The 23,475-nt window shown below is 42.8% G+C and overlaps 1 protein-coding gene across 2 annotated transcripts in view; it reads left to right on the top strand.

The window, feature by feature from the left end:
• Nucleotides 1-23,475, top strand: part of LOC121868754 (bone morphogenetic protein 10-like) — a 104,263-nt gene that overhangs the window by 8,610 nt on the left and 72,178 nt on the right. The gene's annotated exons all lie outside the window — the stretch shown is intronic.

Here is a 23,475-nt window from a genome sequence, read left to right as displayed (position 1 = left end):
TATCCGGTCAACCTTTGGTCTTTCAACTGGTAATAAAGCTTTAAAAAATGGAGGAATTGACGCGGGAAAATGATGCAATATAAATGAAGATAATTAGAAGGAGAGACTTAATTAAAATACGTTTCGTGTAACATAATTATCAGAAATATATTTAAACAGATGATCAAACTGTCGAGGATGTAAAAACCTCCACGAAGGTTAACGTGATATATATAAATGTTATAATTCCTCCCTTAACCTCACCTCACCTCACCTAACCCCAGCTCTAAACCTCACCTGACCTGACCTTACCTAACCCCAGCTCTAAACCTCACCTCACCTGACCTACGAATAACATGATAAAGCTAAATTCTATGATACAAATTAATTCATTTTTGCAACTTCCACTTACATACTTTATCTTAATTTATAACAAGATCAAAAGAAAGTTTACTCGAGAGAGAGAGAGAGAGAGAGAGAGAGAGAGAGAGAGAGAGAGAGAGAGAGAGAAAGAGAGAGTATTGCTGTACCTAAGATAAAAATAATCTTAAATGTGAATACAATATTATTTACGGAATATTAAAAAAAAACAATAATGAAATCAGGAGGTGGCACCCAGCTCAGACACGTCAAGTACAGTGTGATAAACTGGACTCTTCCTTACACCACCACCACCGCTAGCCTGGCGTAGAGATATACTGGTGTTATCTATATACAGGTTATATAGGCGGAGGCAGGTGACCAAAGAGAGCCTCATAATATATAATTCTGGAGTACAGTGTGAGGGGCAGGACACTAAGACAGACATACAGTATGGCGGATTTATCAACGGTCGACCAGTATCACACAACAACACAACCAGAAGAGATTTTAGGAGTAATTAATTTGACGTTTAATGTTCAAGTATATATTTTTTTTATATCAACACAACTCTTAGTATACACCAAGATGTTCTCTCCTTTCACTTATCTGTTTTCTCTAAGGTATAAAGTCATTTGAGAAGTGTACAGTGTAGGTACGTGGCGGTGGTAAGGCGCTGTACACTCCTACATGTTGCTGGCAAGGTTGAGGTACTCCACTCCCACAAGTGACGTTAAATACCATTTCTTCTGACTCATAGATATTTACGCCTCCATAAGTAAATAGTGGATGTTGATGGATGAGGCAGTTTCCGTCTTGCTCTATTCTCCTCTCTCACAGCCTCCCTCCCCCTCTCCTCCCCACAGCCTACCTCACCCCTCTCCCTCCTCTCTCACAGCCTCCCTCACCCTCTCCCACAGCCTCACCCCCCACAGCCTCCCTCCTCTCTCCACAGCCCTCTCCTCCCTCACACCTCACCCTCTCCCTCTCTCACAGCCTCACCCTTGCCACTACACCCCTGGCCTCACCTCCTCCTCCTACAGAGAGCCTCACTCTCACTCACCCTGTCGCCCTTCCAACAGAGCCTGCCTTTATTCCCCACCAGCACCCCCCCTCCTCTCCCAGAGCCTCCTCCCTGTCACTACCCCTGTCCCTTCCAACAGAGCCTGCCTTACCCCCTACCAGCACCCCGTCGCCCCCTTCCAACAGAGCCTGCCTTACCCCCTACCAGCACCCCGTCGCCCCCTTCCAACAGAGCCTGCCTTATCCCCTACCAGCACCCCGTTACCCTCCTCTCCCAGAGCCTCCCTCACCCCCTGTCACTACCCCGTCACCCTCCTTCTACAGAGCCTCCCTCACTGCCGCGTGGTGCTGCTCCCCGCCACTTCATCACCTAACCTTCAGTGTCAGATGAGACCAGTGTACTAAGCAGTAATCAGTACATGGAAGGCTTCATAAACACACTCCTGGCCAGGTGTGCCACTCAACATTATAACGTTCTTAACCATCTCTAGTATTCTTCTAGGATAAAGGAACCAGGTGCTATGTCTCTAACTTTAATTTTAGGAAGTGATCTGTGTGTCCTAAAAAAGTAATCAAGATACTTTAAATATAGCTTTAAAGTTCCTAAAAATCGTTGACTTACCCTCCGAATCACAGCAGATATTTATAGAAAAACGAAGTGAACTGACTTAACCAACAAACTCATTCGGCTGTTCGTCCAGTCTTGTGTAGTTAGTCCCATAACAGATGCACACAAACAGCATAAATCAGACAAAAAATAATAATTATCCTTTTAATTTAATGACCTTAGTGGGGGTTTTCTTTCAATTATTAAAAAAATATATAATTCTCAGTTTTGTTACCCATTAACACTTTAAATCACCACTCATGTTACTGTAATTATGGAAAAATGGCTTTCATTTGGAGTGTACGTGGAGGGGGTGGGGGGTGGGGGGGTGGGGGAAGCAGGAGTTAGATGGGTGACGGGCCTCGACAGTTCCAGCATTCTTATGGCTATCACAGTGAGACAGACACCATCAATACAACCAGTGTCTACAGCCCATCAACACCGTGTGTGTGTGTGTGTGTGTGTGTGTGTGTGTGTGTGTGTGTGTGTAAATATTAGCTTGTATGCTATAAAAACACAAGTGCCTTATACAGTGTGTTGTGGTAGAGCGAGAGAGCCTGTTGCTGGATATACTGTATACCTAAGATAAATATAGGCAGGAGTGTCCCCAGGTTAACAATAGTAATAATAATAATAATAATAATAATAATAATAATAATAATAATAATAAATACCTGTAATAATAATAATTACCTGGGAAATATCCTTACCTCCTACCTACCCCCTCTCTCTCCAAGGAACCTGACCCATACTAAGAAATGCACACATATCCTCAGCAATGGGTGTGTGTGTGTGTGTGTGTGTGTGTGAGGCAGAAAGTGACAGGTGTGTGTGTGAGAGTGACAGGTGAGTGGAACAAAGTGGCAGGCATGTGAGGCAAAAAGTGACAGATGTGTGCAACAGTGACAGGTGTGCACATGTGTGTGGAGCAGAGTGATATGTGTGTGGAAGTGAGAGGTGTGTTGAAATGACAGGTGTGTGTGGAACAGTGACAGGTGTGTGTGAAACGGTGACAGGTGTGTGGAACAGTGACATGTGTGTGTGAAACAGTGACAGGTGTGTGTGTGGAACAGTGACAGGTGTGTAGAACAGTGACAGGTGTGTGTGTGGAACCGTGACAGGTGTGTGTGAAACGGTGACAGGTGTGTGTGAAACAGTGACAGATGTGTGTGTGTGTGTGTGTGGAACAGTGACAGGTGTCTGAGGCAATGACAGTTGTGAGGCAATGACAGGTGTGTGAGGCAATGACAGGTGTGTGAGGTAAAAAGTGATACAGGTGTGTGAGATAAAAAGTGACATACTGGTGTGTGTGTGGGAGAGAAAGACGAGTTCCTAAGTGAAATATCATAAACGGTATTTAGCACAGTGGCTCCTGACGCTCCTCATTTTATAACCATTCTCGTGGTCTGTCTGTCTATCTGTCATTCTCTCCCTGTCTATCTTTCTGTTCCTGTCTATGTTTCTGTTCCTGTCTCCAACCTTAATATTTCTCAATTAAAGGGATCGTTATCACTGCTAATGCCATAATAATTACCATTAGTCATTTTAATTATTATTTATGTATACCCTGGAGACGATTACCATATTTTGTTCTTTTTCTGATATTCAAGTTGTTATTTCTAGGTTTTTTATTTCGAATTAAATTACGTGTTGTTATTAATATTATTATTATTGTTATTATTATTGTTATTATTATTATTATTATTATTATTATAATTATTATTATTATTATTATTATTATTATTATTATTATTGTTGTTATTATTATTGTTATTATTATTATTATTATTATTATTATTATTATTATTATTATTATTATTATTATTATTATTATTATTTATTATTATTATTATTATTCCTTTAATTTGTTATCCGTGGCCTGAAGGACAGTGTTAGGCCACAGGCAGCAGGATACTTCAGGAGGGGCAGAAGAGGCAGGAGGATACATTAGGTGGGGTAGGAAGGGCAGGAGGAGGTAGTAGTGAGGTAAGTGCCCTGAGGGAGGAGGTGATAGGAATGGCAATTGTCCCACACGTTGGTGAAAGTCTGCCACCTCTCTCTCTCTCTCTCTCTCTCTCTCTCTCTCTCTCTCTCTCTCTCTCTCATATATATACTCTCTTTCTCTACACTTTTCCCATTTTTCCTCGCGTTATCATCATTTTCTTCTTCCTCATTCTTCCAATAACTTCCTAAACCTTCACATTAAGGTGACAATGGCCGGGAGTGATGGCGGTGGAGGTAGGAAAGAGAAAAATAATGCTGCTCAATTTTACCCCCAACAAGGCATAGCACAAGACAAACAGTATATTTCATAACGGTGATGCCTTAGAGCCGAGCTAATATTCAGACCTAGGTTAGTTTAGGTTAGGTGAGAGCCTGGGGGCATAACCGGGCCGGGGGCGAGGGAAAGGCGTTCTTGGACGAATAAAAAACAGCTACACTTGGAAGATTGCTTTAAGTTAATGATGTAGTTTATATTTTTATAGAAATATATATTTTATGGTTATCTAATGTATCGTGTGCAGTGCCTGTCTTCCATTCTGCCTGTCTGTCTGTTTGTTTGCGATGCACAGCCACAGTTTGAATATATAGCTGAAATTTTGGTTACCCCAGAAGTGTGACGAGAGCTGGTCCCATAACACACGAGAGAGACAGACCCCCCAACACTACATGTACAATCCTACTTACTGTTTCCCAAAGATGATCAACAACTCGTTAAATAAAGGTTGCGGCTTATGACTCCTCCTCCTGGGTGAACAGTGGAACGTTCTCGGGGTGTTGTGTCAGCACCTAATGTGATTAACTTTACTTCGCCAAAAAACAAATGAGTTGCGACGCAGGGTACCCCAACTAGTTATAAATAAACGGTTAACCTTTTACTTTATGATGTGATGTGGTCAATAAGGTTCTTCACCTGATGTACAGTGGAGACGATACGTTTATATTGTTGACAAAATATCCAAAGAGCCGAGAATAAAGCTAATATTACATACACCAAATTTGACAACAATTAAAATAAAAAATTGTGCTACGTTTCAAACTATAAAAAAATGGAAGAGGTAATATAAACATTAAAGAATATCTAGGGAATAAAAACCATGATTATAATACATGTATATAAGTGTTTAACATCATACTAGATTGTTTCTAATTTAAAAGGAAATATTGTTATTAGGGTGTACTCTCACCACTCTCACTCCTGCACCACACACCAGTCCTTCCCACACACCACTCCTCCCACACACCATTCCTCTCCACACTCTCTCCCCACACACCACCTCTCCACACACACCTCACTCCCCACACACCACTCCTCCCCACACACCACTCCTCCCCACACACCACTACTCCCCACACACCGCCCTCACCACACATCAACCTTCACATTTATTATTTTAGTCTTCGTGTGTTTGTCTAAAAGTTTAATACATTTCTGTCAGGGACAAATTTTCACATTTTGTCGTGTTTGTCGTCCAGGCCCGAGGAAGTAATCAAAACTTGTGAAAGACGTACATCCTTGGTGAGGCTGGCACGAATTTCCTGTGACTCTAAACTTTGTTGCCGTGTGGCCTCCAGCAGCCCTCCCCCTGTTGTTGGGACGCAGGCCACTTACTACGTCAGTGCCGCAGCTTAAGACCAGGGTGCTATGTTGGTAAGACTGGTATTTATTACGCCATTTGCTACAGCTTAGTTGTCTGATAATAAGTTGGTATGTCTGGTTATCACTGCTTCGTCACTGCAGCTCATTATTATCATTTTTTTAAGTACGCTAAAAGGTACAATAGTCAGCACTTAGTGACACACTATGTTATCTGTGTTATCTGGACCTGAAATCATCACTGTAACTCACATGGAACTAAAATCCTTTAATATAATATACCTTCGAGCAGTGGGAGGAACACAGTTGGTGAGGCACAGAGTGGAGCAAGCCTTGTAACAGTGACGGCCTTGGTACCAGCGAGGGCATCCCAAAATCATTTAACGTTTGTATCTCACGAAGGTCGGTCACACCCTACAGCTGATATGATGGGTCAAAACAATTACGATCACTTCTTGATACTGAGTTCCACGGCGTATGTACCGAGTCTCTGTGTGTGTCATGCCAGTGCTTTCTTGCGTCATAAAATTGCAATAGGAGTGTTGAGGGTTGGTACTCCTGATGTCTGCAACTATACGAGAGATGAGTCTGATGGGTTGGTACTTCTGGCACCTGTTACATCATCACTATATGGTGAGTCAGAAAGGGTGGCACTTGTGGCATATGTTACGTCAACACTATTTATCGTAGGTTACAAGTGTTGGTATTCCAGGTAGACAGTGAGGAGAAAGGCAGAGATAACGTGATAGGAGACACACATCTATGTTGGACCGCGAATATTTTATTTTTAACCAGAAATTACGTATGAGAAAATAAAATGACAGTATCGCAACAAACCTAACCTAACCAAATTAGTTTGCCTTAAGGTGTTTCAAATGCCTCAAGTATTTGTTTTCCTCGTTTAATTTCTGTTTCCAAAGTTCTCTAAATTTACGTAAGGTTAGTTTTAGCTCGGTGATTTAAGAGGTAACTCGGGTTTGTTGAGATTCAGTGATTTTTTGTTCCCACTGTAAAATTTCTTGTTATGAATAAATATAATGTTACGTGACAGCAGTGGCGGATGGCAACACAAGTTAAGTCACTACCACACTTCCGGGCCTCGTGCTCAGCATTACCACATTAGTATTATTAGAATTGATCTCGAGTCTGAGAGGTTGTCCCTGATACACCCCAATATCACTTGTCTCACTCTTGTTTTTCTCTTCTGGTGGTTACGAGGAGTCGATCGGGGGTTCTTCCTTCAGTAAACATTCGGCTGTACACTAGACGGAACCTGCATCCAGCTGTTACCTCATCACTTCAGAACTCTTACTCAGAAAAAGTTGAATGACAGCCACACCTTTAGCTTTTACTGAGCCTTCATACTTGATGAATTATAATAGGCGCGCCACACACACACACACACACACACACACACACGCGCGCGCGCGCGCGAAAACCAGTTGTTATTACACTGTTCTGGCACCTCAGAGGACCTGGGCTGGAATCCTCCATGAGACGACAATCTCATCTTGGTATCCAGCTCGACCTGATGTCGTGACCTCACACCCACCCGACGGGCTCACTGAATATCAAGTTATTTAAGCCATATATATCTACCTCATATGGATGAGTATGTCTGTGGCTACGTGTATGTACTGACATAAGTGGATTAACTCGAACATGCCCACAACAGACAATTCAAGAACAAACAATTCAAAAACAAACGCATAACTTCAAAAACATGAACAAGCAAGCATGCATGCACATGTTCGCGCACCTCCAACACACAAGTTCCTACCCCCCCCCTCACACATCTTTCCACCCTCACTCACACATTACCACAACAGGGCATCAAAAACACCATCGTGACTTGATCCGAAATTAATGAGTTTAGCTGTGAGTGTAAAGTGAGGGTAATCTGACGCCACCCAGCAAGTTATACATCAGACTTTCTAGAATTAAAATAGTTACTGAAACAGACAGCTGGTTAAATGCATAATGTTAGACTGAGTATGCAGGACATCCCCGGCTCTTCCTCACATGGGGTCCAGCCTGCAACACGGAGTCTGTCCTCACAATAATGCGCAGTGGTTCAGTATCGCAAGTCATCGACATTTACCAAATTCCGTGGGATACTATTGTTCCTAAGATGAATTTTAATTATTTTTATGGCAGTTTGTTTTGATGGCATTTAAGTGTCATCAAAAGGTGGTATTTAGTCGTTAATAGTTGTATATATTATGTGAAATATGGCCCACCTACGTGTAGTGTTATGTGACACGGCGGCTCTCAGTGGCTGCAACTATATATCTTTAGATGGGTTGAAAAGGTTAAGCATTGAATGATGGAAGTCATCAGTCAAGCTTAGCCAGTTAAGCTTCTTCGCGGTCAAGGGAGTTTACCACAACCGATCAACGCAACTCACGTGTCAAGGAATAGAAAATACTGTAGTGCCTTAAATTAAAACCTTGGGCCGGCGTGTGTAGTTGTCCACTGCGGGTTGAGGATTAATAAATAAAGCAATTTAAGTCAGTGCCCAAGTAATGTGTGATTTTTTTAGATATCTTTACTTATCTATTTTTATCTATCTTACTCTTTAACTCTCTCTATGTCGTCGTTTATCTCGTAGTAGACGAGGTAAGCCGAAAGCGACGCACACCACACTGGGAAGGTCAGCGTGGCGTGATGTTGTGGCCAGCAGAACAAACAGGACACAAGCGCTTCATTATGATAACACTAACACAAGAGGTTCACACAGGGAAAAAATTAAGCAAGAATTACGATGTGTTGTGAAGATCTCCAGGAAGTGAAACAGGGATTATGTCGAGTAGAAGGTGACTCTTGTGTTGAGGTAACTAACAACAATATTAAGAGAGAACACCTTGAGGGGGAGACTGATACTAAGGAAAGGAGCAAACTTAAGGGACAGTAAATAACGTGACGATAAATCCTGGTGATGCACTCGATGGTAGATCCAGATCATGTAGTCGGGATATCTCCCCCCGCCCAAAAAAAAAATAGTCTGCAGTTCATTTAAATAGGAAGATTTTTTTTTGAAACTCATATTATAAAAAAATCCCAAGTGAAGATGTAATTTTTACTTATGTTTATTTACCGATCAGTGTGAACAATGATGATTGACTTACACGCAGTGGTTCCCAAACTGGGGGAGGGGAGGGGGGGGGGGCGTTAGGTGAAAAACATATATATACATTTTTTTTCTTCATTGGGAATTTTCTAACATTATCTTTTTTGTTAGTATATTTCAACCTTCCCCATAAGCACGAGATCCATGGATAAAATAATTACGAGTTAGTTGATCTTGAAAGTAATATACGAGTACAAGGTTTAGAATTTGTTAAAAGTTGATCAAATAAATTAAAAAAAAAATGGGGGCGTGAGGGTTTGGGTAAAGCAAGTTGTACCCTGCCTGTGTACAGTACTGATGCTACATCAGAATACTGTGTAAAGTTCAGTACAGGCCTAGTGCTTACTTTGACATACATTAACAACACACTACTCTACATACCTTAAACTTCACAATTTCTTGAATGTATTAAGCACAATTTTTATTAGTCTTGGAATTTGACGTGTACAGTGTGCTGCACTTAACGTTGGTAAAGAAACCACATTGCAACACACAGTCGGGCGTCGTAAGACCGCAACACAAAATTATTCGAGAAAACTAGATATGACTGTAAAAGAGCACCATGTTGGAACTATGTGATTAATGAAAGTGTATAACAGGCCATGACACCACTGACTCATCCTTGTTACCAACTGTTACATAGTTACAGTCACCAGATGTATTGAGCTGAGGGAACGAAAGAGTTGTGACAGGGAACGAAAGAGTTGTGACACAGGATGACATCAACAATCATTCGAAAGAAATTATTTTTGTCGTGATTTAAGATTTTTATGCAGAACAGATACATGAAAACAGACTGCACTGACCATCGCTAAACTGATAATTACAAACTCAGTGGTCAGGTTTGCTTTAGTGTACAATATATCACTCACCACCAGCCCACGACTCTCATAACATAACCCCTACCAGCGTGACGGGAAACATATACCCCAAAAAAGACATAATATCTCTCTCAACACCACAACGATGACGAAATCCAAGTTTACGAAGTATTGACAGAAAATGGGTAACAATTATAAACAAAACATAGAAAGAAAATGGAATACAATCACAAACATAATAAACTATAATAAACTTAACACATTGACAGAAAATGGGTAACAATTATAAACAAAACATAGAAAGAAAATGGAATACAATCACAAACATAATAAACTATAATAAACTTAACACAGAGAGAAAAAGAAAAGATTGTGTTTTGATCTTAAATTCACCAGGTAAATATTCAAACACATGTCAACATTTGCCGAGGAGAACAAACAGAGTATGAGTAGCAGCAAGACACAGGCAGGGAAGCAAGTGGCGCCAGGTCGGGTGTTCTGTGACCTCGGTGAGTGTAGTGGTGTCTCCTCACAACAAACTCTCCTACCACCACCACCACCACCACCTTCAACAAGAGTCATGACAAATATTCACTACTGGTAATAACAGGTTGTATCCCGGTAGTGAGACATAACAACCTAATCAGGTTGTTTTCCTTGCTCTCACCGTATAAGACCCGACACAACGACTGTTGCAGTATATGCATTTACATCCACGGTCACGAATATACACTTACATATACGTACATACAGGCTGTACATACATATATAAAACACACACACACACACACACACAGACGAGAAATCCTAAAATCGAATACAAACACACACACACACACACACACAGATATACAAACACATCTGCACAGACACACACATATATAGACACATCTGCACAAACACACACACATCCGCAGAGGCATACAAACACACACACACACACACACACACCCAGACAGACACACACATCACACACAGCTACACCCACACAGTCTTTTTCCTGCAGGCTCAAATTTACCTTGAATATATATAACTGGTCAGAAGCAGGTTACCTCACACACTCGTTAATGGTGCATTTTTTTCCCTAGGCGGTCAGTGGTTCTATATTTAAGAGAGTAATATTTAACTACCAGATTTAACTGAATGGTCTAGACGTGGTAAAGCTGGTTCATAGTGCATTAAAAGAGCAGCTCCACCTAACTTAACTGTGTGTGTGTGTGTGTCAGGGAATAACATCAGGTATCTTTAAAGAGATAATCTAATTTTAAGTGGGAGGTGTTGTAGTATGTCTGCTCACACTATCTGCTCATACTACCTACTCACACTACCTGCTCACACTACCTACTCATTTTACCTGCTCACACTACCTACCCACACACATTATACTTCTCTTACATCTGGCACAAGATATTTGAGTCATCTGGTTGCAGGCAAAATATTCATATGAACACTTCCTCGGGCTCTGCTATACACTAAATAAATACATTAAGAGAGGCCAACTGGTGTCAGGAGTAGCTCGCAGTCGCCATTCTGGGGTGTAATTGGCCGTCAGCTGAGAGAAGTAAGCAATATGCTGTTATTACTGTCCATCTACAAATTTCTAAAATGAAAAAAAAAGAAAATAAAACAGGTTGGTTGACATTCCAGTGTTTACAATAGATGGGTGACTTTCATCCTGGCCTCAAGCATCCTTAAGTTGGTATGAGATCGTTGCATTATTTTTCAAGGTTTCTAATTGAGGAACATAGAGACGGGCACACTCCTGCCTGAGTTACGTCTCTGGTCACACTGCGTGATTGTGGTGGAGGGTCGTGACTCTCCTGGCAGCGGACAAGGTCACCATTACACTACCAGTAAAAGTTGTCGTACGTCGCCTCATAACTCAGGCTCCTGATGATCTTCTCCCGCCTCGATATACTTGTGTCGACGCTGCTGCCGCTGGTGACGAGATAATGGGTATAGCAGTGGCAGTAGCCCTTCAACCCCTCGTCAGGAGCACATAACAACGGCACATTGTGGACGCTGTTTTGGGTCCAATTTGGCTGATATTTTTAGGATGAAGATGAATAACTAAAGCTAACCCAATTTAATCCTTCCTTATCTAATCCAGGTTAAACTAATAACTTAACCTAATCAGAGTAACAAAACTATCCCACCTAAGCTTGCAAGTGATCTAATTTAGTATAACTTGACAAACCCACCTTAGCTTGATGAACCATATTGTACCTAATCTAAGTTGTTCTATTCAATTTACAACTGAATTAAAAATCAGCTTATCAACACAAAAAGAAAACATCGCATAAGAAGAGTGAATACAAATACCCTGTACGTCAGCTTCACCTTAGGCATGGTGGCGCGAGCTTCCTGTTCCCACGAGCTATACCCTGACGCAAGCTCTGCCTTCCCCCTCACAACAACCGCACCCTGGAGCCGCGTGCAGACAGGGATGCGTGCGTCTGGTCACTGTGTGCGTGTAAAGATACCAATCACCCCCAAAAATTTTCTTTCGGTATCGATGCCTATCTGGCGAGGGATGACGAGGCGCCCTCCTCTTTTTACACCAAGTAAAAACAGTTGTCCTTCAAATGCCCTGATCTAAAGCTTTGATTTATTGCTTCCTCGACCTCAAAAATTTCATCATGAAAAGTTATAAAAAAAATTATGTGTTTTTCATTTTAAATTTTTAGAACTTTGACTCATGGCAACACCACATGTAGCTCGACGAACACTATGCCTGGCAGCCATCACCTCAACCCCAGCTACCCTCGTCATGTCACCACAGCAGGCTCCTCAAGGCAACATATTTAGCATCAACATGTCACGGTGACCTTGGAACACCTCAGAATGTTAAACTATTCTTGCTGGTGATTCTACTAACCTGTATACTGGAAACTCGGATAGCTTCTGGAACCTCAAATTGGTGTTCGGGAGAAAAATATATTCGATGTTTTGAAAGAATGTCACCATCAACTTGGACTGACATAAATAATTAAAGAGATGTATATTTGTAGCTGCTGAACTTCTCCAGTAAATTAGTACATTTGAGGACTAATTTATGTATTTATTTAATCTTCTTAATTACCTTCAAATTGATTGGTCAAAGGTCATTAAGGTAATAAAGGTCACATTGTCAATCATCATGGCTATAGGGTTAAATGTTAAGGTCACAGAGACAAATATGAACAAGGTCACGGGGGTCAAAGTTCAAGGCCACGGGGTCAAAGCCTCTATTTATCAGTCTGACTTGGAGATTTCAACGGGACAGTAGAAAGCAAGTTTTAATAGTTGGACATACACACGCCATTCATGTCACTCCACACGCCAACCACATCACTCCACACTCCATCCACATCACTCCACACTCCATCCACATTACTTCACACCCCATCCACATTACTTCACACTCCATCCACACCTCTTCACACTCCATCCACATCACTCCACACTCCATCCTCCACCACTCCACCTATATTCCCACCTTTCCGTCCACATCACTCCACACTCCATCCACATTACTTCACACTCCATCCACACCTCTTCACACTCCATCCACATCACTCCACACTCCATCCTCCACCACTCCACCTATATTCCCACCTTTCCGTCCACATCACTCCACACTCCATCCACATTACTTCACACTCCATCCACACCATTCCACACGCCATCCACATCACTCCACACTCCACCTATATTCCCACCTTTCCGTCCACATCACTCCACACTCCATCCACATTACTTCACACTCCATCCACACCATTCCACACGCCATCCACATCACTCCACACTCCATCCTCCACCACTCCACCTATATTCCCACCTTTCCATCCACATCACTCCACTCTCCACCATTCCACTCCCCACCAGTTACTTTACCTCCAACACTAAATCCCCCAACATTTACACCACACTTATACTTGAACTCTCCAACAATAACCACAATCCTGACACAACCACAATCCTGACACACAACCACACACCTCTTGTATGTATGTACCTACCAAGATAATCCATTGCTATTGTCGTATATTTCATTATCTAGTGAAAGCTTACGAATAATTTCCCTCAATGGTTTTTTTTTTCATGTTACTCAACACACAAAGAACTTTTAGTGAGAAGGGCTATATGATGTATGGATGACTAAACACTGAAGACTCATAAGGAACTCAAGGAAACGAGTGAGAGACGCGACTTTTCATATATAAATCACTTCATTTTTTTTTTACTGATCAAAAATTTCAATTTGTGTTTTCCCTAAACGATGAGTCGATGATCAAGCTGTGTACTACGTTTGGTTACGATCTATCCACTATGAGGGAAGATATTGCACAGAGACGATACTATGGCGAATAGACATACGGCATCTCATCAAGGACGTTATATAAAAACTATATAACAACATACTGTACATAGAAGATAACGGGTTAGAAACTATTCACAAATAATTGACGAAGATGACTTACAGAGTTAATCACAGGTATTGTTAAAGGTCTGAGGTAAGGTAGTCGGGTCAGCTGGACTGATGATGCACCTAGAGGCTGTCATCACAAACGAACACTAGGCGGCCATGACTTGTGCTTCGTAGAGACTCACCAAACAAACTTTAAACCAAGATTTATTGTTATTTTCCTCATCACACAGATAGGACAACACCGTGACTCTGCATATACATTAAAATCTAGGAAAAAAATATATATGTGTGAAATAGATTGATTCTCACACGCCAATTTAAATAATCAAATGGAAACTAAAATTCATGGAAGGATACTTAACGAGAGTGTATAAATGCGCAGGAACAGTGACTGCAATTGACGACCTGGGGAACTGGGTAACACACACACACACAGTAGAGGACAGGGCGGGGAGGTCCTTCGTCGCCCTCAGAAAATGGCGAGGAGAAAAAATAAATAATAATAGTAACCTGATGAGTATGGAGTGAGAGCCTGGGGGTAATTTATTCCTATGGTCCAAGAGATAGTAGGAGGGGTGTAGTGTAGAGGAGTGTAGTGTGAGGGAGTGTAGTAGGAGGGGTGTAGTGTAGAGGAGTGTAGTGTGAGGGAGTGTAGTAGGAGGGGTGTAGTGTAGAGGAGTGTAGTGTGAGGGAGTGTAGTAGGAGGGGTGTAGTGTAGAGGAGTGTAGTGTGAGGGAGTATGAGGTTGAAGGAGGTGAGTAGCCATGACCCCAGGAGGTTTACACACACCCACACACCTGACCAGGTAAACCTCGTTAATGGGAGGAGGGGTACCTGTAATGGCCTGATGTTGAGCACTACCACAACCCGCCCGCTATTGTCCTGTTGGCTCTCTCTCTCTCTCTCTCTCTCTCTCTCTCTCTCTCTCTCTCTCTCTCTCTCTCTCATCTACACAATTTCCACGTACCTTTTGGCCTGATGTATGTAAATGTGAGATTACTATTACAAAACCTATTTCAAAACTTCGTATTTACCTCACTATTGCCTACCTCACTGCAGCCGCTTTGTTCACTGTGGTTGTTTACTTCAAAACGTCCTTACTTCACCTGAGTTTCTTTACCACATTAACTTACTTCAGTTGAGTTATTTACTTCACCACGGTGGTTCACTTCAACGTGGTGGCAGGTAGATAGAACGAATATTGGAGAATTAATGAGATGGTGTGGTCAAGATCAAGCGGAAAAAGCTGCAGTAAGGAATGGCCGGAGCCTTGTTGTTGTTGTGTGTGTGTGTGTGTGTGTGTGTGTGTGTGTATTTCCATAATTCTCCTCGTTCAGTTGATCAGAGATATGACTGGCACATTAAAAGTTCCCCCCATTCCTTTCTTCCTCCTCTCCTTTCCCTTCCCTCCCCTCTCCCTCCTCCCTGCGCCTGCCTCCTCCAAGACAACCTTTATTGAACGCTGTTGTATAAGGCGGCAACAACCTAACTATTCCTACTCGTTTGAAAACCGCAGAAGTAATGTGTCTTTTATAGTTTCCAAATAAAGATTAATTTACTCAGCTCGGGATAACTAAATTGTTTATGTTTACTTGTTTATTCGTTTAAAAAATAGACGGCACGCATCAATCTTACTAGCCAAATTTATTATAGAAGCATTAGGTTAGTTGTGGCTAAGGTAAATGAATATTTTTTACGTGTTATCAGAATTATTAATGGTTTGGCGGTTCTGTTCGAGGTATTTGTTTTAACATAGTATGTATACAGAGTCTCCTGAAACAGAAGGTAAACAAACACGGAAGCAAAATAGAAGTTCCTCGCCCTGTGTGTCTGTGTTGTCAGGCTGATGGTAGAAACAAACGTAATGAGGACAATTTAATCACCTTTGAGGGCTTTTCTTTATGTAATATAGAAATGTTTCCACCATCAGCCCCGCCATCTGTTGAGTCATCGGAACACTATGTTACCTACAGCAGGAGGCTGGTTTCTTCACCACCTTCTACAGGAGACTATTGTTTATATTACACATAAGCTACTGTGCTCACCAAGCTTCACTGATACTGTAGGAGAACTAGGCTATTGCATTGTACTTTTATATACTATACTCAAAACTTTCATTCTTGATGTTAGTAATAGTATTATATTTTTGCCCCCCCCCTCCCTCCCTCCCTCCCTCCCCCCATAAAAAACACCAAACACAACCAACCATTTTTAATCTAATAAATAAAAGTTGAAAGAAATACCTCCAACCATTTACTCAGCCAAGCGTGAACTGACCTATATTAAGAACATCTGTAAATAATATTACAATTTATAACAACTGATCCATTATTTACCTGGATAAAAAAGTTTCGAATAAAATAGGTGTGAGGGTGAGGACTTTAGGTTTATACAACACTGAACATTTAACTCACCATTTCAAGGTTGTAATGTATTGCTTAATTTATGTTTTATAAAGCTGTTGAAACACTGTCTCAACTTGTGACTATATTAAGACAACTTTGCCTGGGTTGTTCATCACACTGTAAGTGGCATTACGGAGGATCTCTGCTGACGTCACGCCCAGCAGCAGGGGGTTGAGTATTGCCTATTCTTCATACGTTTTTATATATACAAACTGGGCAGAAGATGACCTTGAATACAGCCTCAGTGATGTGGGGCAGCTCGTGCACCACCAACACACTGATGACATCTGCACCAACCTGATTGCTGTGTGGCGCCCCTCGTGTACAGAAGACTGAATCTTTCCGGCAAACTGACAACTCTAAAGACAACCTCTCACAGCAAACTGGTTGTTGTGCTCCCTGAAGCAGTACAGCAAATCACACTCACAAATTTATTCACACGAACTAATATCGCGGCGACAAGGACGTGGACGAATCACTAGCTCAGCAGCCGTCTACATCAGGGAACAGGTGAAGGCCCCACTGGGGATCAAGAGACAATGTAGACACAACACGCTGTATACTAAGCCTTCGGTACCTGGGGCAGCGTGGGCGGCATTGTACTCAACCGCCTTCACTTACCCAACTTGTGTTACCCATTTATAGCTGGGTGAACAGGGCCGCCCGCCCCATAGTAACAGAGAGTATATCGTTTAAAGGGGCGGAAAAATACGTCGTAAACCTACCTGGTTCCCGGTGTTGATGTTCTCCGAATTGCAGGCGGGAGTGATGAAGGAGAGGCCCCACAGATCTGTCATTCCTCCCGCCTCACTTGTTATACGTCACCAACTGGAAGGCGATTGAAATTATTAGATTGTAATTAAATGCCTTATCCATAACTAATTACAATAAATTAAAAACACTCAAATGCAAAACAAAAACAAAATAATTGCATGTGACCTTGCTTCAGATGACACAACAGAAAAACTCCAGTGATAAGCCAGAATGTTTAATAAGTAATATCTTCGTTTTCACTACAACTGTCAAGACGTGTTCCTGGAGGAGTTACCTGACGTGCTGGGAAGGTTGCCACACAGATCACCTCCCGGGTTGACGGTGGTTAGGTTCCCTCCCTAGCACGAGAAATATTGCGGTATCTTCTGTCGCACAAGATGCACTGTGCCGCCTGTCCTATCTAATGGTCGGTCTGGCGCCACGTGTGAAGGCCGTGACTAAATGATCAGAGTGTTAGTTTTGGGTGTCAAGAGGGACCGGGATCAAGCCCTCGCCCGGGCGGTGACTTCACGGTTGGCAGACTAACCCACACACGCCTCATTCCACGGACACACACTCACACACACATATACAATGCTTGGCAGGATATTGCAATTCAGATGCATTCCCTTTTAGGATGATCATCATTTAGCTGAAGGTAGAGGAAACTAACACCTAAATGAATGCAAAAATACATCAGATGTGACCTTGAAACTGAGTAAAATGCAAATACTTAACAATATACTATTACCCATACACAGACGGACGAACAAGAGGACAATATGTATTAGTCATCAACTGATCGCTCTCAGGCGCGGCTGTGATCTTCGTCTCCTTAGTTATTTAGCTGCCTGTATTGAACGGCTCTTATTACCCGCAAATGTATATAGGGTGACTCAGGGTATGTGGCTGACCCTCTACCCGCTTGTGTGTGTGTGTGTGTGTTATTCTTCCATAATCACAGGTAACACAGTTCGCCATTAAGTGAATCAAATAGTTCAGGGAGGTTGATGGCGGTACTGTGGAGGTCACCCTTGAGAGGTATAGGCCGTACCTCACCTACTACTTCCACTATCCACTACCTCTACATACCAAAACATCGTCCCAAGGAGATTATCTGAGGTAGTTAATATCGTTAACATATAATAAGTGTGTTAATGGCTCCTGTCTTCTGGTTATTTAGGATTCTGACGTGGATGAGTGAGAGGCAATACAGTGTGGGTTATGGAGAGTGGTTGAGGACTGTACTGTACGTGGTGTTAGAACGAGAGATGTACCAATATCACCATTATTACCATTCACCACTGTCACCATCACATCCATCACCAGTCACCATCAACTGTGTCACCAGCCTGTGTACAAGAGAGCCACATATCTCCTCCTCACCAAGAGATAATAAATCCCTCACCAAGACAGCTGTAGCGAGTTACACGTCTTCACATAATCTAGGTCATTAATCAAATGTGATAGTGGTGGTGGTAGTGATGGTTGTGGTAGTAGTGGTAGTGGTGGTAGTGATGGTGGTGGTAGTAGTGGTGGTGGTAGTGATGGTGGTGGTAGTAGTGGTGGTGGTAGTGATGGTCGTATGGTGGTAGTAGTAGTAGTGATGGTGGTGGTAGTAAGCTAGTAGTGGTGGTAGTAGTAATATTGGTAGTAGTAGTGGTGGTAGTAGTGATGGTAGTAGTAAGTGGAACACGTTTTCTGACCTGAAGATACCATCAATAATCTCACATGATGGATCCTTCACACACACACACACACACACACACACACACACACACACACACACACGGTTCGGTTCCTACTTCCTGAGGTCAACCAGAGTGTGGCGGAGGACCTCAAAGAAACGTCTGGATGTGGAGTTAATGGTCAATCTACGGTAGACAGTGATTAATGTGTGGTGCTTCGTAGACTATGGCGTAGTATCAACATGGGTGGGTGTAGGGGAGGGGTGGGTGTAGTGGAGGGTGGGGGTAGGGGAGGGGTGGGTGTAGTGGAGGGTGGGGGGGTAGTGGTGGGTGTAGTGGGGGTGGGTGTAGTGGAGGGTGAGTGTAGTGGAGGGTGGGTGTAAGGGAGGGTGGGTGTAGTGGAGGGGGTGGGTGAGTGGAGGTGAGTGTAGTGGAGGTGGGTGTGGAAGGGAGGGTGGGTGTAGTGGAGGGGTGGGTGTAGTGGAGGGGTGGGTGTAGTGGAGGGGTGGGTGTAGGGGAGGGGTGGGTGTAGTGGAGGGGTGGGTGTATTGAGGGGTGGGTGTAGTGGGGAAGGTGTAGTAATGATATAAGTACACACGAGAAGCTAAGGACAATAAACTACCACAATAAAAATAATGACACCGTTATATACTAAAGGAAATGGCCCAATCAGACACAGGTGAGCAAATACAGGTGTAAGAGTTGTCGTGTAAACTATACCTAATTAACCTCATTCATTAAAGAAGTGAAAAAATCGGACTACCAAATCTGAGTGTGGTTAGAAGTGTCTCCCCTCCTCCTGTTGCCTCGCCCTCCTCCTGCTACTCCTCCTCCCTCCTCCTACTCTCCCTCCCTCCTCTCCACTACACCTCACCTCTACCTGAAGATAATGAGAACACATAATTATAATACGAGAGTGACAGCCTCCCCAAAGGACTCCTGAAAGTCAGTCATTTACTTACATGTATTTAACCTTGGCAGCCTTATGGAGATAATTACGTCAAATATGAACATCCCTGAACTTGTGATATTTCCTGTACACACAAATACGTACACACACACACACACACACACAGCAACAGCTACTTCATAGTGGTAGTGAAGATAAAGACAGCGGTGATCCCCAGAAAAGTACTCACTATGTAATGACAAATGACAGAGTTAAGTCAGCTAAGTCCACAGGTTAATCCCACCTATATACATAATGGATGAGTGCCTTTATGACATCCACCAGGTAAGGAGTCGTCATACCTGCATGTGTTTAGGAACAGATGATACACCACCGAGTCTACTTAACCAGGCTGATTTATCGTAACCTAATAATAATAATAATAATAATAATAATAAATGACCACAATACCGCACGCACACACACACACACACACACACACACACACAGACATCATACACACACAAACGCACGACTAGCGCTTCTCTTTGCTAAATATGAAGGGTGTTTTATCCTTGACTGATCCCACAATGGTATTTATCTTATACAGTATTTATAGTTTTATATTCTAGAGTCATATAAGAAATGTTCCTCCCTTGGCCTCTCTCTCACTTGGTCTCTCCCTCGCTCCCTAATCCCTCACCTACCTCTTCTTCACGTGGTTTCTCCCTCACTTGGGCTCTCCATCACCTGGTCTCCTCTTCATATGGCCTCTCCCTCACCTGGCTTCTCTCCTCACCTTGGTCTCTCCCTCACCTGGCCTCTCCCTCAACTGAACTCCCATCACCTGGCCTCCCCTCACCTGGCTTCTCTCCTCACCTTGGTCTCTCCCTCACCTGGTCTCTCCCTCACCTGGCCTCTCCCTCACCTTGATCTCTCCCTCACCTGGCCTCTCCCTCACTGGCTTCTCTCCCTTGGTCTCTCCCTCACCTGGTCTCTCCCTCACCTGGTCTCTCCCTCACCTGGTCTCTCCCTCACCTGGCCTCTCCCTCAACTGAACTCCCATCACCTGGCCTCCCCTCACCTGGCTTCTCTCCTCACCTTGGTCTCTCCCTCACCTGGTCTCTCCCTCACCTGGCCTCTCCCTCACCTTGATCTCTCCCTCACCTGGCCTCTCCCTCACCTGGTCTCCCCTCACCTAGTTTCCCAATATACCTTCCTCCACATAACCTTCCCTCAACTAGTTTCTCCTTTCAGAATACATTTTACACTCAATCAATCATTCAGCCAAATAACTAAAATCTCAGTTATTTCCTGTAATTACTTGACTGTAAACATATATAAAGGTGAATGATGAAGTAGATAAGAAAGACGATTTTTGAAAGTGTTGAAAATACACCTGAAGAATGGAAAACTGTTCAATAATGTCCAGATATTATACAAGGTGGGCGACGCATGTGTTGGAGTTTATGGGGGAAGAGGGAAAGAAAACAGGTTCCTAATGAAAGTTGGACCAAGACGAGGGTGTGTTAGATCACTACCTACATGGATGGTGGTGTTGTGAGAGAGACGTGATGGAGAGAGGGAGGCGAGGCAGCAGATGTTAGGGAATGATTATGACATAGTTTACACAAAGGGAAATGTTAATAGTGAAAGGATAGTGATAAGGTAATGAAAATAAATAGAGATGAAGGACAGAGGAAGGAGACTGGAGGTAGAATGGATGAAGAGGAGTGTTAAGACTTGTCATTAATGGAACGATAAGTCATAGGTTAGCTTAAGTCTAGTCTAAGGGGTTATAAAATGACATAAACATGGAGTGTTTGTAAGCCTGGGAACACGACATACCGCTACCAGTGCTCGGGGTGTTACCTCATGAAGGCTGAAGGTGAGAGACTATTGGGGGCATTTGGTGAAGCCTTCTGCCTGTACAATAATTATGTTCTCCTGGTGCAGTAAAATAAGCTCAGTATATGTACAACAAGCCCGGCCTTCCAATCTGCAGGAGTCCTTGGTCCTGTGGGTCAAGAGGTTGTCACTGTGAAGTGTGAGACCACCTTTCACCTCTGACTACTGAACACAATTCATCACAAGCAGCGGCAGACTTCGACTTAGTCAAGCTGGAGACAGGTTGAGCGTAAATAACCAACCCAGCCACCCGGACATCATCAACATAGTGACGAGAAAGTCAATGATTTGGTAAAATTTTTGTTTGCCATACCAAATACTGTTTTATTCTCAACACTCATGAGACCTACTGCATGACAAGCTCTTCATCCTCATCACATATAAAAATACACAAAGCTACAAGATAGAGCTACAACTTTAAATATTATTCGTAATCGCTCTGAGATAACCTAGAGTGACAACACAATAAAATATCCGGGTGTTGTGTCAAAGTTAAAGTCTGGGTATATATCCTGGTTGAATAAAAAGCTAAGTAACATCAAATGACTAAAAAAATATGTATAAGTAGAATTTTCTTTTTCAAACATGATCTAAAAAAAAAATAACATGCAAAATCTCAGTAATTACTTTGATACAATAACAAAGACACTTACTAATACCTTCCCTGACACTGTGACGCTGATGAAGTATAAGAGAATGAACCAGAGCACCACCACCACAGTGTACACGATGGAGTCACAACCTAGAGAGTCACCGGCCTTGTCACTCACTGAACCAGAGCACCACCACCACAGTGTACACGATGGAGTCACAACCTAGAGAGTCACCGGCCTTGTCACTCACTGAACCAGAGCACCACCACCACAGTGTACACGATGGGGTCACAACCTAGAGAGTCACCGGCCTTGTCACTCACTGAACCAGAGCACCACCACCACAGTGTACACGATGGAGTCACAACCTAGAGAGTCACCGGCCTTGTCACTCACTGAACCAGAGCACCACCACCACAGTGTACACGATGGAGTCACAACCTAGAAGAGTCACCAGCCTTGTCACTCACTGAACAGAGCACCACCACCACAGTGTACACGATGGAGTCACAACCTAGAGTCACCAGCCTTGTCACTCCTGCCTCCTAAACCACCGTAGATACTTCCTCCTCATACCATTATCTTCATGAATTTCAGAACACAAATTATATATTACAATTACCACAAACCCTGTACTTGTCCTCCATTTTTTTTGTGACGTTATCAAATGCCAATAAACTGTTAAGAGCAGATAAGAACATAAAGCAACTTAAACAAACCTGTAAGTTATTATGTCTCTAACCTTGTACACACACAGACACACACACACACACCAAGGCATTATCTCCAGAATTTCAACATTATATCCATACTGCTTACTGCTAAATGGAGGTCATGCTTATCTGAGGGTGAAGGGGGAAAGAGGAAGAACGGAGAAGCACGTGTTCCCCCCTCCCCCACCCCAATCCCGACCCTCCCCTACCCTACATCTCACACTAAATCCGGCTCTGTCAAGTTCTAGCGCACATCTGTTGAATGGAGCGTGAAATTCAGTCGTTTGTATCGCCTTCACGTACACTGTGACGCGTGTCTCATTCTAATATCCGGCTACATGATGTGTTTGTTTACCGCGTGTCCTGACTGTCGGCGGCCTGTAGGTTAGGTTTAAGTTAGGATAGGTTTGGTTAGGTTAGGTTAGGTTTGGTTAGGTTTGGTTAGGTTTGGTTTGGTTTGGTTTGGTTTGGTTAGGTTAGGTTTTGATCGAACTGCACATGCCCAGAACATCTTCAGCACGGTGCCTCAGATTCTCAAGTGACTCCCATGTTGATCTCTCTCTCAACTGGGATCATGAGAACATTCCAAGCTACAGT

This window comes from Homarus americanus, unplaced genomic scaffold, assembly GCF_018991925.1.
Source record: "Homarus americanus isolate GMGI-L3 unplaced genomic scaffold, GMGI_Hamer_2.0 scaffold30535, whole genome shotgun sequence".
NCBI classification, from domain to species: domain Eukaryota; kingdom Metazoa; phylum Arthropoda; class Malacostraca; order Decapoda; family Nephropidae; genus Homarus; species Homarus americanus.
This window is presented reverse-complemented; position numbering and strand designations above follow the sequence as displayed.